This window comes from Miniopterus schreibersii (genome assembly GCF_964146895.1).
Source record: "Miniopterus schreibersii genome assembly, chromosome: 11".
In the NCBI taxonomy this organism is placed as follows: Eukaryota; Metazoa; Chordata; class Mammalia; order Chiroptera; family Miniopteridae; genus Miniopterus; species Miniopterus schreibersii.
The window spans coordinates 9,288,172-9,301,230 of NC_138111.1; positions in this window are offsets into that span (position 1 = coordinate 9,288,172).

The window sequence follows — 13,059 nt, forward strand, 5'->3', positions numbered from 1 at the left end:
AGCATCTTCTAGACACTGCTGTCCAACAGAAACAACACAGGCACAAATGAGAGCCACATATGTGATTTTAAATGTTCTAGTAACACATTTCAGAAGTAAAAAGAGACAGGCAAAGTTAGTTGAATAGCATATTTTACTTACCCCAATATGCCCTCAATATTATCATTTCAGTAGGTTATCAATATAAAGAATTACTAATGAGATATTTGACATGCTTTTCTTGGTACAAGGTCTTTGAAAACTGGTATGTGTTCCACATTTAGACCACACCTCAATTTGGACTAGTCACATCTCAAGTGCTCGGTAGCCACCTGTGACCAGTGGCTACTGCATCAGACACAGCAGTAATGAGGTCCTGGGTGGGGCTGAGTCTGCAGAGGTGACTTGGGGACACCAGCTGATTAGGGATAGGGTTGGGGGATGGGAAAAACATGGGTCAGTGCTCAGACTTTTTCTGCTGCTTTCTTTTGGCTCAGCCCTTCTCACTCGATCACAGACTTTTAATGAGCAATTACTATCTGTGAGGCACTGTACTAGGTGCTAGGGCTGGAATAGTGAGCTGGGCACGGAGTAGTGATTCTTATTACACAGCTATTCCCATCACCTAAATGAGGAAGCAATGCCCAGAGAAGGTGAGTGCCTTTCTGGAGGTCAAACAGCTAGTAACCTTCTGAACTCTTTCCCCTGCCCCATGTTACATAGGTCACCTAGATGAAAGTAGTCCCCAGGAAGGAGGAGGTTGAGATACAGGTGAGATCTATGGAGGGACTTTTCCAATGAAATGCATGCCTCTAGGCTCCACACCTCCCTGGACACATGCTTCTTCCTCTCCCCGCTCCTCAACACTCCCCCCCAAATGCCTAGCTTTCATGCCCCGACCCTTGGAACTAGTATTCCCTGATGAACCTGCATCTAGGCCACCTCCTTCCTGTAGCACACTCAATCCAGCAACCCCATAGAAGGGACAGAGATGGGTGACTTTTGCTGACCTGGTGACAGCCCCAGAGGCTGAACTGGAGCCAGCCTGGATATCCCCAATCTGAGAGCACTCAAAAGTGAGGGTTTAAGTCCTGATGCCTTTTTTACCTGTTGGCAACCTTGGGGAAGAGAGCTTGACCCTCAGGTGTTGGGTCTGGCTGGCTTCCACATGAGCAGAGTAGGCTTTCTCCCAGGATGAGGCCACATGATGGCCCCCAAATCACAGTGTCTGTAAGAGGAGTTACACAGGGCTTGGAAAGGGGCCATTTTTCAAGAAAGACAAACCCATGTGAGTTTTGCTTAGGAACCCTGACTTGGTGGCCTCCAGCAGCTGGGGGTCTGGGGGGAGGAGAGTTCCTTAGGAGTAGTAAAAGCTCTGAAACATGTGCCTGAGGTCTGGGCTCTGGGGACAAATCTGGCCCAAGGGGTCCCTTCCTTTGAGCTTTCCTTCACCCTGTCATTTACTAAGCACCTGGTGCCAAGTGGACACCAAGTGAATGAAATAGCTTTTCTGTACAGATGAGGAAACTGAGGCACAGAAAAGTTTGGCAAGTTTCAAGGTCACCCAGCCAGGAAGAAGCAGAGCTGTGCTTTAAGCCTTGGCCTCCTTGTACGAAGCCATTGCCTCTGGCCCCCGTCCAACACTGAGGTTCCAGAGGCTGTCCCCCAGGAGTCGCTCCCAGCAGCTGGCTCACAGATAGCCTGGATCCCTTGAGGGCTGGGGTCAGCCATGCAGCAGCACTCGTGTGGGGCCGAGTGTGACCGGATTCACAGGTTGAAGACTGTTCCTCCGGGCTTCCGGACTCCGTGCCTTCCCCCACAGCCCCTTCCCTGGCCACCTCCCTTCCTGGCCCGGTGCTGGGGGTGACCAGCGGGTGGAGTGGCATCCGGGCTGGGGCTCGAGCTGTGAAGAGGGTGTCTGGGCAGAGACTGATGGCCTGTCAGTTGGCTGCCAGCACATCCTCAAATTCTTTGTCTCTGCAGAGCAAGGACAGTGCAGGGGGGTGGAGGGTGGGGCACTGTAAGAGAGGGGGTGTCGAAGGGGGAAAATGGGACATCTCCATGGCTTGCTGTCTCTGATCTTGGCTAGTCCTTAGGCTTGGTCTGTGAGGTGTGTTTGTGTGTATGTGTGTGTGCATGCACATGTGTTTGTGTTTATGTCTGAGGAAGTCAGGCTCCTATCCCCTGTTTGGGGGCCAGAAAGACAGGAGTTCAGATCCTGGCTCTGCTCCACACTTGCTGAGGGACCTCAGGCAGGTCTCTTTCCCATTCCCTGTCCTGGACCTCTGTTTCCCCATCCATGAAATGGGTCTTTCCAGCTCTGACATGCTGTCCCCTATGTAAAGCTGAGATGATTAGAACATTTGGCCCTGAAATTCTGTAGGCCTTGGGGTTCTCCCAATGGAGGAGCAGCAGGGACTGAATCTCACAACTGGGGAGGTGAATCCTCTGACCGCACAGGGCCTGTCAGTAGGGCAAAAGCTCCTCTGCCCAACCTGGGCATCCTGGCTGACTGTGCAGGGAAATGGGCCTGATGGAGGAGTGGCCAGGGAGGAGGTGAGGAGAGTGGAAGCTATCATCTGTCCTGAAAGAAACAGCCCCAAGCAGTGCTTGGGCCACCCACATATACTGTCCTGTCAGGTCACCTGGCCTGAAAGGTGACCCTCCCCATCACCCCCCCACACAGAGTCACATAACCCTGCTCACACAGCCTTCCCTCAAACACACAGCCACACTAGCTATAGCTGGGCAGCCACTCAGCTCCATGGCCTCCCAGGGAGGGAGTGAAGCAACCACGCTCACCATCACAGCCCACACACGCTCACACACACACAGCCACAGGACACACGGTCACAACCACACAGGCAAAGAGCCCTTCATATAGTCACATGATGACTTGCAGAATCCCAGGTGCCCTGGGGCACACAGACCCTGCTGCCAGCAAGTGTGAAGTCCACACAGGCAAGCCAGCCCCTTTGTGGGCAAACCACCCTGTGCCCAGCTCTTTGGAGAACCGGGTGAAGCCTCATAGACACACAGTGTCACAGGGGCCTGCCCTGGGTGGGGCCCGGGGCCATGAGGAGCCTTCCGTGGGCCCCTGATCCCCTCTTTAATAAAAGGAGCTCGGTGTCCCTCTCCCACAGCACTCCCAGCACCGCCGGGCCATCAGCACCCAAAGCACTAGACATGCTTTCTCTCAGCTCGCGCCCCCTCTAGTCCTCCAGAGGGGCGGACGGGCCGGGGAGCAGGAGGCGCTCGCCCAAGGCCAGAGCCGGGGGTGTCAGAGGCAGGATTCGAACTCGGGGCGGCGAGTCCCCAAGCCTGCGCTCTCCCCGCCGCCCACCGCCCCACCGCCGGGCGCCCTCCACCCCAGCACCCGCGGGCCTGCGGCACAACGCCACTGGGCGGCGCTCGAGGGGCGCGTGGGAGCGCGCGGGGCCCGCGCCGCGGGCCAAGATGTTCCCTCTCGGCGTGATTGACAGGCTCGAGTGCCGAGAAACAAAATTGTTTATGCGCTAATGAATAAGGCCCTGATTGCAAGATCCTGTTTGGAAAATTACAGTGCGGCGGCGGCCGCGGCCCAATTACAGCCCGCGCTGCATTTTCATTCCGTCTCCCCTCCGCCTGGCGACGCGCGGCGGCCCCGCGCCCCTCAAAGGCGACGCCAAATTTAGTCCCAGGTTCCGCGCTCCCCGGTGCCATTGTCTGCGGGGCCACCTGCCTCCCGCCGGCCCCACTGCCGGCCGGGCGCGAGGAGGGAGGCCCCGAAAGCTCTCCTGCCCTCTCCTCGCACCCCCTCCCCGCGCCCTCTCTGCCTTCCTCCGTCTGGGCCCTGACTCTCCCCCTTCTCTCTCCCCGTCTCCGTTTCTCGCCCGAGCCCCTCTCCCCCTTTCCTCTCTCGATTCTCTGTGCATCTGACACACTTTCCGGGACTCTCTCTAGACCTCTAGCTGCGTGTGTGCGGCTCTCAGGCCCAGAGCCTGAACCGAGGGGCTCTTTTGAGCCCCTTCTCCCCTACGCGCTCCAGCGGCAGAAATTCCCTGGGTCCCTGGGGAGCAGCGGTGGGGGCCTGTCTGTGCTATGGAGGCCATGGAGCTCTGAGGTGGCTTTGAGGATGGGGTGGCTGGCCCAGTGCCCCAAGCCAGGCTGCTTGGATTGAAAGGTTCCTCCCTGCGGCTGCATCTCGTGCCTCCCAGGCGACCCCCCCCCCCCCCAACCCATCCTGCAGCCCAGGGCCTGCCCTGGCCAAGCTATGCTCTCTCCCACCTGGTGCCTTTGCACATGCGCTTCTCTTGCCCGCAACCCTCCTGTCCTCCAAGACCCTCCAAGCTCCCTCCCCTGAGCAGATGTGAGGCTGGGAGGGGGTCTGGTGGCTTCCAGCCCACCTGGGCCCCACAGGTCAGGATCCGCTGTGCCTCCAAGCCTTGGGCCTCAGGCCAGCAACAGGCATGTCTGCCCCTTCTCAGTGGGGTCTTTGCCTTAGTCCACAGGTGCCTGTGGCCCAGGTGTGGCCAGCAGGCCTCATGGTGATGGTGATGGTGATGGTAGTGGGGGCTTTTCAGAGGGGGAGGACCATGCACAGGGTGAGGTTACACTCCTCCCTGTCCCCCCTCCCCCAGTGACATTGAGGGTGGAATCGAGGGACTCAGATGTGAACAAAATTGGACAACCACATACACCAACTGGTCTGGACAAACACCCCTATCAGAGACACACAGAGTCACACACACACACACACACACACACACACACACACACACACTCCATGAAAGACACCATCTGAGACACAAAGATAGGCTGGTCCCAGGGGCCATGTATGGGACAGCACTGCCCTCTGGTGGCTATTCTGGTAATCTCTCTGTCAGGCCCAGGCTGGCTTCCTAGTGGTAGAAAAACCATAATGGGGGCACCCAGAGCCAGGGAACTGGGACTCCCAGGGAAGAAAAGGCATGTAGTGTCCCTGAAGATGAGGGTCTCTTGAGTTTCAGTTCCCTGCCCCTATTTCCATGTACCCCAGGAGCAGATCTTACTAACAGGAGCACCATCCAGGGCTGGTGACAAGGAGGGATCTCCGCATCCTGGGAGCCAGCTGAAGATTGGTGGCCTTTAGTGGCAGAGTGGACAACCTTGGAAGTCATCACCAGCTTGGGATGATATGTCCAGACTTATCCTACACACACCCAGTCCAAACACCCTCTGGATGGTGCTCTGAGGCTGTCTGTGGGCCTGCTAAGCCATCCAGCTGCAAGTCCAGGCAAGAGCAGGGAGTTGGAGGCTCAGGAAATATCAACTGTCAGGGTCAGAGGGGAGCAAGAAGCTCACAGAGTCTGAGAGGGGACAGTCAGGGAGTGTCACTTTGTTGGGGCCAAGGGAAGAGGGAGGGAATTTCAAGAAAGAGTGTGATCAGTCATGTGGAAACCAGAGAGGATAAGGGGGTGAGGACTGAGGATGTGCCCAGATGTGGCAGTGGGGATGCCAGGCGGGCCCTGGTGTAAACACTAGTTCAGTAACCCTAAGTTGGTGTGTTGCCCCCCCCATAGGTGACCCTCCCTAACGTGACCAGCCTTGGGTGGGGAAACCTGGGTGCTATTTGACCTTGAGGTTCTCCCAGCCTGAGAACCTGGAAGGAATGGTACCCCAGGACAGAGGTTGAGGAGAGCTGGCCTGGGAAGGAGAAAAGCAGACCAACCAGTACATCTATGGATCTATTGCAGGGGAGTGGCTGGGCAGCCGGTGGCAGCCCCTTCTCTGACCACAAGAGGGAAGCCTAAGAACAGGTCGGATCTTGGCCCAGCATTCTTCCACCTAAGAACTGTATTTCCAGATCCTGCTCTGTGATCTTGGGCCCCCTGGGTCTCAGTTTCTTTCCCTGCAAAGTGTGGCAACTGGACAACATAATCTCTTGGGACATGTTGGGGATCACCTTCATTTCATAGGGAAAAATGCAGACTTGCGAATGTGCACAGACCCCGTGTCAACAGCATGCATACATATATGCACATGTGCACACACGCTGAGGTACACACGGACACGTGCTCTGGGTGCACTTACAGAAACACACATGGGGAACATGCCTTTTGCGGAGCACAAAGCACTCCACCGGCCCCCCGGGAGTCCAGAACAGGCCCTGGTTTAGGGCAGTTGAGGCACATGCCCCACCCCTTGGCCAGTGTGGGAGGGAACTTCACCTTTTTCTTGGAATGGAAGACATGGCAACGGAGGGTGTCTTGGGTTCCATCTTGGGTAATATCGCCAAAGTTCTTTAGGTCCAGGGAGTCATGGAGGTTCTGGAGGAGGGAGACACGCAGGGCATAACTTACACCTGCAGCCAGAAGGCCCCAGGCACGTCCGGTACCCAGGTGCTGAGGCGGAGCCCAGGGGCCTACAGGCCTGTGGATGGGGTCACGCAGCATTGTTAAGGCCACATGCTCATCTTTTGGTGGCTTTGGCCTCGGCAGAAAGGTGAGGCGATGAGAAGAGCCAGGCCATGCCCTGGGGTCAGGGCTGTGGGGTCCCAGCCACCCCTACAGGAAACGGACAGACCCAGGCCAGGTGCAGTGGGGACAGGAACCATTAAAGGATGCCCGAGTTTGCCATGGGGCTGGAGCCTTCTCGGGACACCAGGGCAGCTGTGACCTATAGGGAAGATGCCCAGCCTGAGCCAGGACTGGCTGTGGCGCTGGCCTCCGAGGGTACAAGGGCTCCAGGCAGATCCTGGCCACAGAGGCGCTAGGAGGGAAGGAACCCAGGCACAGGGCCTGCAGCTGCCCAGGCCTAGGAAAGGGAGCCACGTTGGCTGCTGCCAGCGCCCGGAGCGTACCCCCTCTGGGTGCCCACTTTGGGCCTGGTGCTTTGCAGCCATTGCTCGGTTAATCCGCTTCAAGCCTCCTAATGGGTGGCATTGGCACTTCCTCCCTGAAATTTAAAAAACTGAGATATAATTCACCTAACGTAAAATTCACCATTTTAGGGAACACTCTTCAGTGTTTTTAGGTATACCCACAGGAGGGGCTGCGGGGTCTGGCGGGCTCATCTGCCCAGGCACTGAGCCCCTCTGTGCAGCGCCAGAAGCTAGGAACTCGTGGAAGATGGGCCAGGAAACAAGCCAGAGGGACCCGGGTTATGTGGAGGGCCGGCCGGGGGAGCCACGGCGGAGAGAGGCAGAGCACTGACTGCTGTTGGGTCACTGTCCCCGCTGAGATGTGAACCATGCCCAGGATGTGAACCCCAGTAGGGACAGGGCCTCAGGGCCTTTGCATCTGAGTATTGGGGGTGATGGAGGCTGCCTCTCCTCTCCGATGGTGCTGAGCTAGCCCCTGCCTCTCTAGACCCCTCCTCCCCACCAGGACTCTCTGCTCTGGGACGTCACCCCTGAAATTTAAAGATGGAGATAGCCATGGAGATTCTCAGGTCTCCTCCACTGCAATTTACTGAGCACCTACTGTTTGCCAGCCACCATGCCAGCACTGCCTCCTAAAACCCTCGCGACAACCTTACCAGGAGCCCGAGGCTCCGAGAGGTTAGGCTGCTGGCTGGAGGTCACACGGTACGTACGTGCTGAGATAAAATTCAAACTCAGGCCTGTCTGTCTGACGATCCAAGGGTTTCTTCCATTGCCCCATTCATCCTCCAGCTCCATGGTTTCAAATCCTCTGCTTCAAGATGTGCTTCAGTTTGCCTCAGTATTTTTAGGAATTCCCCCCATCCCCCATCTCCCAGGTTTGGTTGCAAAGGGAGGGAGCATGGAGCTGGCAGAGGTCACCGTCAGAGAGGTCTCCTCTGGCTCCCAGATTGCCTCTGGATTCTTCCACAGAAGCCTGGCAGCTTCTCCAGGCACACCTCCCTGCTTCCCTGCAACCCCCTGGCCTCTTAAAAGAAGCTGGAGGAACAATTGCTAATCAGCTTCCGAGAGAGAGACTGGGGAATGAGTGGGGGAGCCAACAACGCGCCTCAATTGCTGGCAGCTGGTCCCTTCCCCAGCCCCAGCCCCAGCCCCAGCACTGGCTCCTAGCTCCCCTTCTCAGTTCCAGTTTTTCTCCTTCTGCCCGATTTTCTCAGGTCTCTTCAGGTTTCTTCCTTAACTCGATGAAGCCACAGAGGTTAAGGGACACCTCCCCCTGCCTGAAACACCCCTTCCTTACTTACCTCCCCATGGCGAAGCCCCCAAAGTGCTAATCATATTTTCATCTCTGAGCCTTTGCACACCCTGGTCCTTCTGCATGGACAGCCCTCCTCTAGCTGATAAACTCCTACTCACCTTCTAAGGTCCAGCTTACATGTCCCCTCCTCTGTGAAGCCTTCCTAGACTTCTGCTTCTCCAAGGCAGACTCCCTCCTCTGGGCTCCCATAGCAGTGCCCACACTGTAATATTCATGGCCAGGTGCTTTTGTCCAGTGCCCAGGACAGGACTTGGCCGCGGGGCAGTCGGTATGGGAGCATAATGTGGAGGGAAGAGCACTGAAGTGGGGCCCAGGGGGCCCAGTCATGGCTCTGACTTGTAGCTGGGCAGGTCACTAGCATGAGCTGCCCCTCTGACTGGCTGCTGTCTGGCTGCCTCCTCCCGCAGATCTCAGCATCTCCGTTGCTGCTTCGGGTAGACATCTCTGACCCCTCCCCCCCAGGGCTCCCTTTCCTCCCTCTGTCCCACTAGGAATGACTCACTCGGTGTCCCTGGGCTCCAGTAGGGCAGTGGTCCTGATTGTGTGGGCACCTCTGCGTCCCCAGTACTTGGGGAATGATAAACGAATGGATGGATGGATGAATGAATGAACCTTGAGTTTCTCATCTGTAAAATGGAGACAGTAGTAATTCTGCCCTCCCAGGGCAGCCGTGAGCTTGGCTAAGATCAAAGTTTGCTCTTTGCCAACTCTCAGTACTAACCGTGATTGAAAATGTTTATGGAAGGGAACCCTAGTCCCCAAGGCTGTTCCAATGGGATTCCCACAGGCAGGGCACCTGGAGGGCTCCTCAGAGGAGCAGCTACTGGGAGGCAGAGGGTGGGGAGTGACTGAGGATTTGTACCGTTAGACTCTTCCCCAACAACCCAAAACTCCAGGCTGAGCCCCAAGTTCCAGCTGCTGAGGAAGCAAGGTCAGAAAAGGTGCGGAGGAGGGCCTGGGGAGCGGTGGCTGCAGCCCGCGTTGGGCAGGGAAAGGCTCATAGGGGCCGTCAGTGGGTCCCTGGCACAGTGTGGCCCCTGTCTCCATGTTCTGCTCAGCTCTGTGTCCCCAGCTTGAAACCTGGGTGGGGGAGGGGGGACAGTCAGCAAAGTTTACTGAATGAAAGAATGACGGGCCAGTATCCTGGGACAGAAAAGACTGGGTGAGGTGGTGGAGTCTGAGCCCTGCTCCTACATGGGCCCAGGGTGGAAATCCACCCTACTTACCAAGTCTGAACTGCCCCTAACAAAATAAGAATATAAAATGAAATAGAAATTGAGAACCAGTAGTATTCCTAACGGTCAGTATAATAAAAATATTAATGTGGCAACAACTCACATTTGCAGGACACTTTGTAGTTTATTTCCATTTCCTCTCTTGATAAGAACTATTCAAGGTAAACATGGTTGTGCCCACTTAACAGATGAGGGAACTGAGGCTCTGGGGGTGTCTGTCATGGCAACATAGCATGGCCTATCCTGGGTGATACACACATTCCAGTTCCACAGAGGGACCACACTGCTGCTGGGATCACCTGTCTGCTCCTCATGACCAACCTTTCTGGACAATGGCAGGACATTCTTCAACCTCTTTTAAAGTCCTTGTGGTAAATTCCAGTGGAAGCCAGTATGGGTCGTGGAGGGGTGGGGTGGGGGATGAAAGAGTCAGGTGTCCAAAAGCAGAAGGAAAGCCCCTCCCTAATTCACCCCTAAGCCAACCAGGAAAAGGGGTTTTCCTCTTCCCTCCCTCCCTCCTTTTCCTCCCTCCCTCCCTCCCTCCCTCCCTCCCTCCCTCCCTTCCTCCCTTCCTCTTCCCCCCAATGGTTACTACACAAAGTTGGGTTACAGTTGAAACCTCAGAAGTGTTGTTGGTTTTGCCTAGTACAACTCCACTGACACACTCCAACAGCCCCACTTCTTGACCCGGGGGAGGCATCTCTCTTGATTGCATGCAGATGGTTGCTTTAGAAAATATTTTTAAACCCTGACAGCTCTCTGAGAGAGGAGCCTGCTGTCAGAAGAGTGCGGAGGCTCTCAATTTCTCCTGACCTTTTAGGAGAAGTAATTTGAAGCTCAGCGTTCATTCTCTCCCTCCGCAGAGTGCTTGGGGACACAGGGTGGTGTCGCAGTGTCGGTTGCGCTACTTCCAGCTGGTGCTTCACGAGCCTGGCCCATGTGCTATTCCCTGTAAGTAGAGCATCATCATCTCCTCTCCTCCTGCGGGCTCTACTAGAGTCCGGCAAGGTGGGAAAGCCAAGCTCTAGGCTTAATGCTGACGGCACAAGGATGCATGCACGGTGCCTGTGCCCCAAGACCCAGCATTTCCCAACATCTTCTCCACCAGTTTGTAAAACATCATACTCTCAGCCCTTCCAAGCTCTTACGGAGCATCCTGGGCAACCTCCTCACTCGGCTTAGGACAAATGGGAACCCAGAGGGTGCAGGGCCAGGCTAGGGCCTCCCAACAGGTGATAGGTGGTGGAACGGAAGGAACATGGACTTAGCATTGGACAGACTCGACTTCGAACTTCAGATCCATCACTTACTATCTGTGTGCCTTTGGATAAGAAGCTCTTGTTTTCTCAGCCTCGATGACCTCATCTCTAAAATGGGAACCACAGTCATCAATATTTATAGACCACTTCTATACAGATGCTTTATGTATTTCAACTCAACTGTTTACAAGGACACTCTGAGGTAGGCACTGTTATTGTCACTCCACTTCTCAGACAAGGACAGTAGAGGGCAGAGGGGTTATAAAACTTGCTCGAGGTCATAAATTCCAACCTAGGCAGTCTGACTACTCTACATCAAGGGGCCAGCAAACCATGGCCAATGGGCCAGATATGGCCCACAGACTGTTTTTTAACAGTTTCTTGAGATATAATTTACATGCCATGTAACTCATGTTTTTGTATCTACCACTACAATAAATTTTTACACCCTGAAAATAGAAACCCTATACCTCTTAGCCCTTGCCCTCCATTCTCCCCATACCCCCAGCCCTCAGAAAACACTAATATATTTTCTCCCTATAGATTTGCCTGTTCTGGACATTTCATTGAATGGCATCATGCAGTATGTGGCCTTAGGTGTCTGGCTTCTTTCACTTAGCGCCAAGTTTTCAAGGTCTGTGTATCAGGATTTCATTCCTTTTTTTTTTTTTTAATTTGCATTTTTGGCTACAAGCTTTTCTGAATCTCATGTTTCTTCTTGTTTTATCCACTCATTTTGGTAGAGAGTATTCTCAGTAGTTCTTCAGAAGGATGCTTACAATGTAAAATGCTGAGGCCTAGAATGTCTGGAACCATTATTCTGGCCTTATGTCGATAGTTTAGTTGGGTATAGAATTCTCCATCACTTTTGACTCATAATTTTGAAGGCACTGCTCTCCTGTCTTCCAGATTCCTATACTGTTGTTGAGATATCTCATACCATTCTGCTTCCCATTCCTTATATTTTACTTTCCCTTTACTTACTGTCTCCCTCTGGAAATATTTAAGATCTTCTCTTTATTCCCATTAATCTACACACTTTTAAATGATGTGACTTAGTGTGGAACTTTTGTATATTCATTGGGTTGGGTACACAACTGGACTGTTCAATCTGAGATTAATGTCATTATATACTGAAAAATTTCTTGTATTATCTACTACTTCATTCCTTTTTATTGCCCAATAGTATTCCATTGAATGGATATACCACATTTTCTTTTTCCACATATCAGTTGATGACTATTTGGATTGTTGTCACTTGGGGGCTATAATGAGTAGGGCTGCTATGCACATTTGTGTACAAGTTTTTGTGTGGACATATGTTTGCATTTCCCTTGGGTCTATACCTGGGAGTGGGATTGCTGGGTCACATGCTAACTCTGTGTTTAACCAGACTGCTTTCAAAGCAGCTGCAGCATTTTACACTTCCACCGGTAACGTATGAGTTGCCAAATTCCTCACATCCTCACCAGCATGTAACTGTCTTTTTTATTATAGCCATCCTAGTGGGTGTGAAATGGTGTATCATTATAGGCTTGATTCACATTTCCCTTAAGGCTAATGACATTGAGCATCTTTCCTGCCTGTTTTTGTAAATAAAGTATTTTTGGAACACAGCCATGCTCCATGGCTCCCTCACTTACGGCTGTTTTCTCAGTGCAGAGCAGAGAGGAGGGAATGGCAGCTGCTTCATAGAGAATCATAAAGTCAAGAGGGGTGTAGAGGAGAGCAAACCCCATGTCAGTTTTTCCTGAAACTTAAGAGAAATGAGCAGGTAACCTAAAGAAAATAATGTGGCAGTTAAGAGTTTGGGCGTAGGAGCTGGATATGGCCGGGTTCAAATCCTTTCCTACTAGCTCAGTGATTTTGGGCAAATGACTCCACTCTCCAAGCCTCAGCCTCTCCCCCCCCCCCCCATATAAGAGTAATAGTGGCTAATACTGAGGACCTGGTAGGTGCCGGCTATTTCTGCTCTAAATGCTTTGCGTGGGGTGGCTGGTTTAATCCTCAAAGCATGGCAATACTGGCATTTGAACCTTTTTACAGTTAAGGAGAGTCACAGAAGGGCCAGGTAACCCATCTAAGGGTAATCGGCCAGGAAGTGGGAGAGCTGAGACTTGAGCTTCAGACCAAACTGTCACGTGGGGAGGAAAATATTTTCCTCCCTGGAGGGTTTCTTGGGAGGACTGAAATGCTCCAGTGCACATCAGGGCTTGTGCTCAATGAACACTGGCAGGTATCGTCATTCAAAAAGAAATTGCCTGGTTGAGAAACAGCGAACCGGCAGGTGCACATGAAACCCTTGGCTCATTCATTACCATCGATCACCCGCTTCCAGGAGCCCTGGTGCTCCCGGGGACTCTCCCACACCTCGTCTAAGGAGAGGAGGTTTTGCATCTGAGCCTCGAGGACAACAAGCTCACTGAG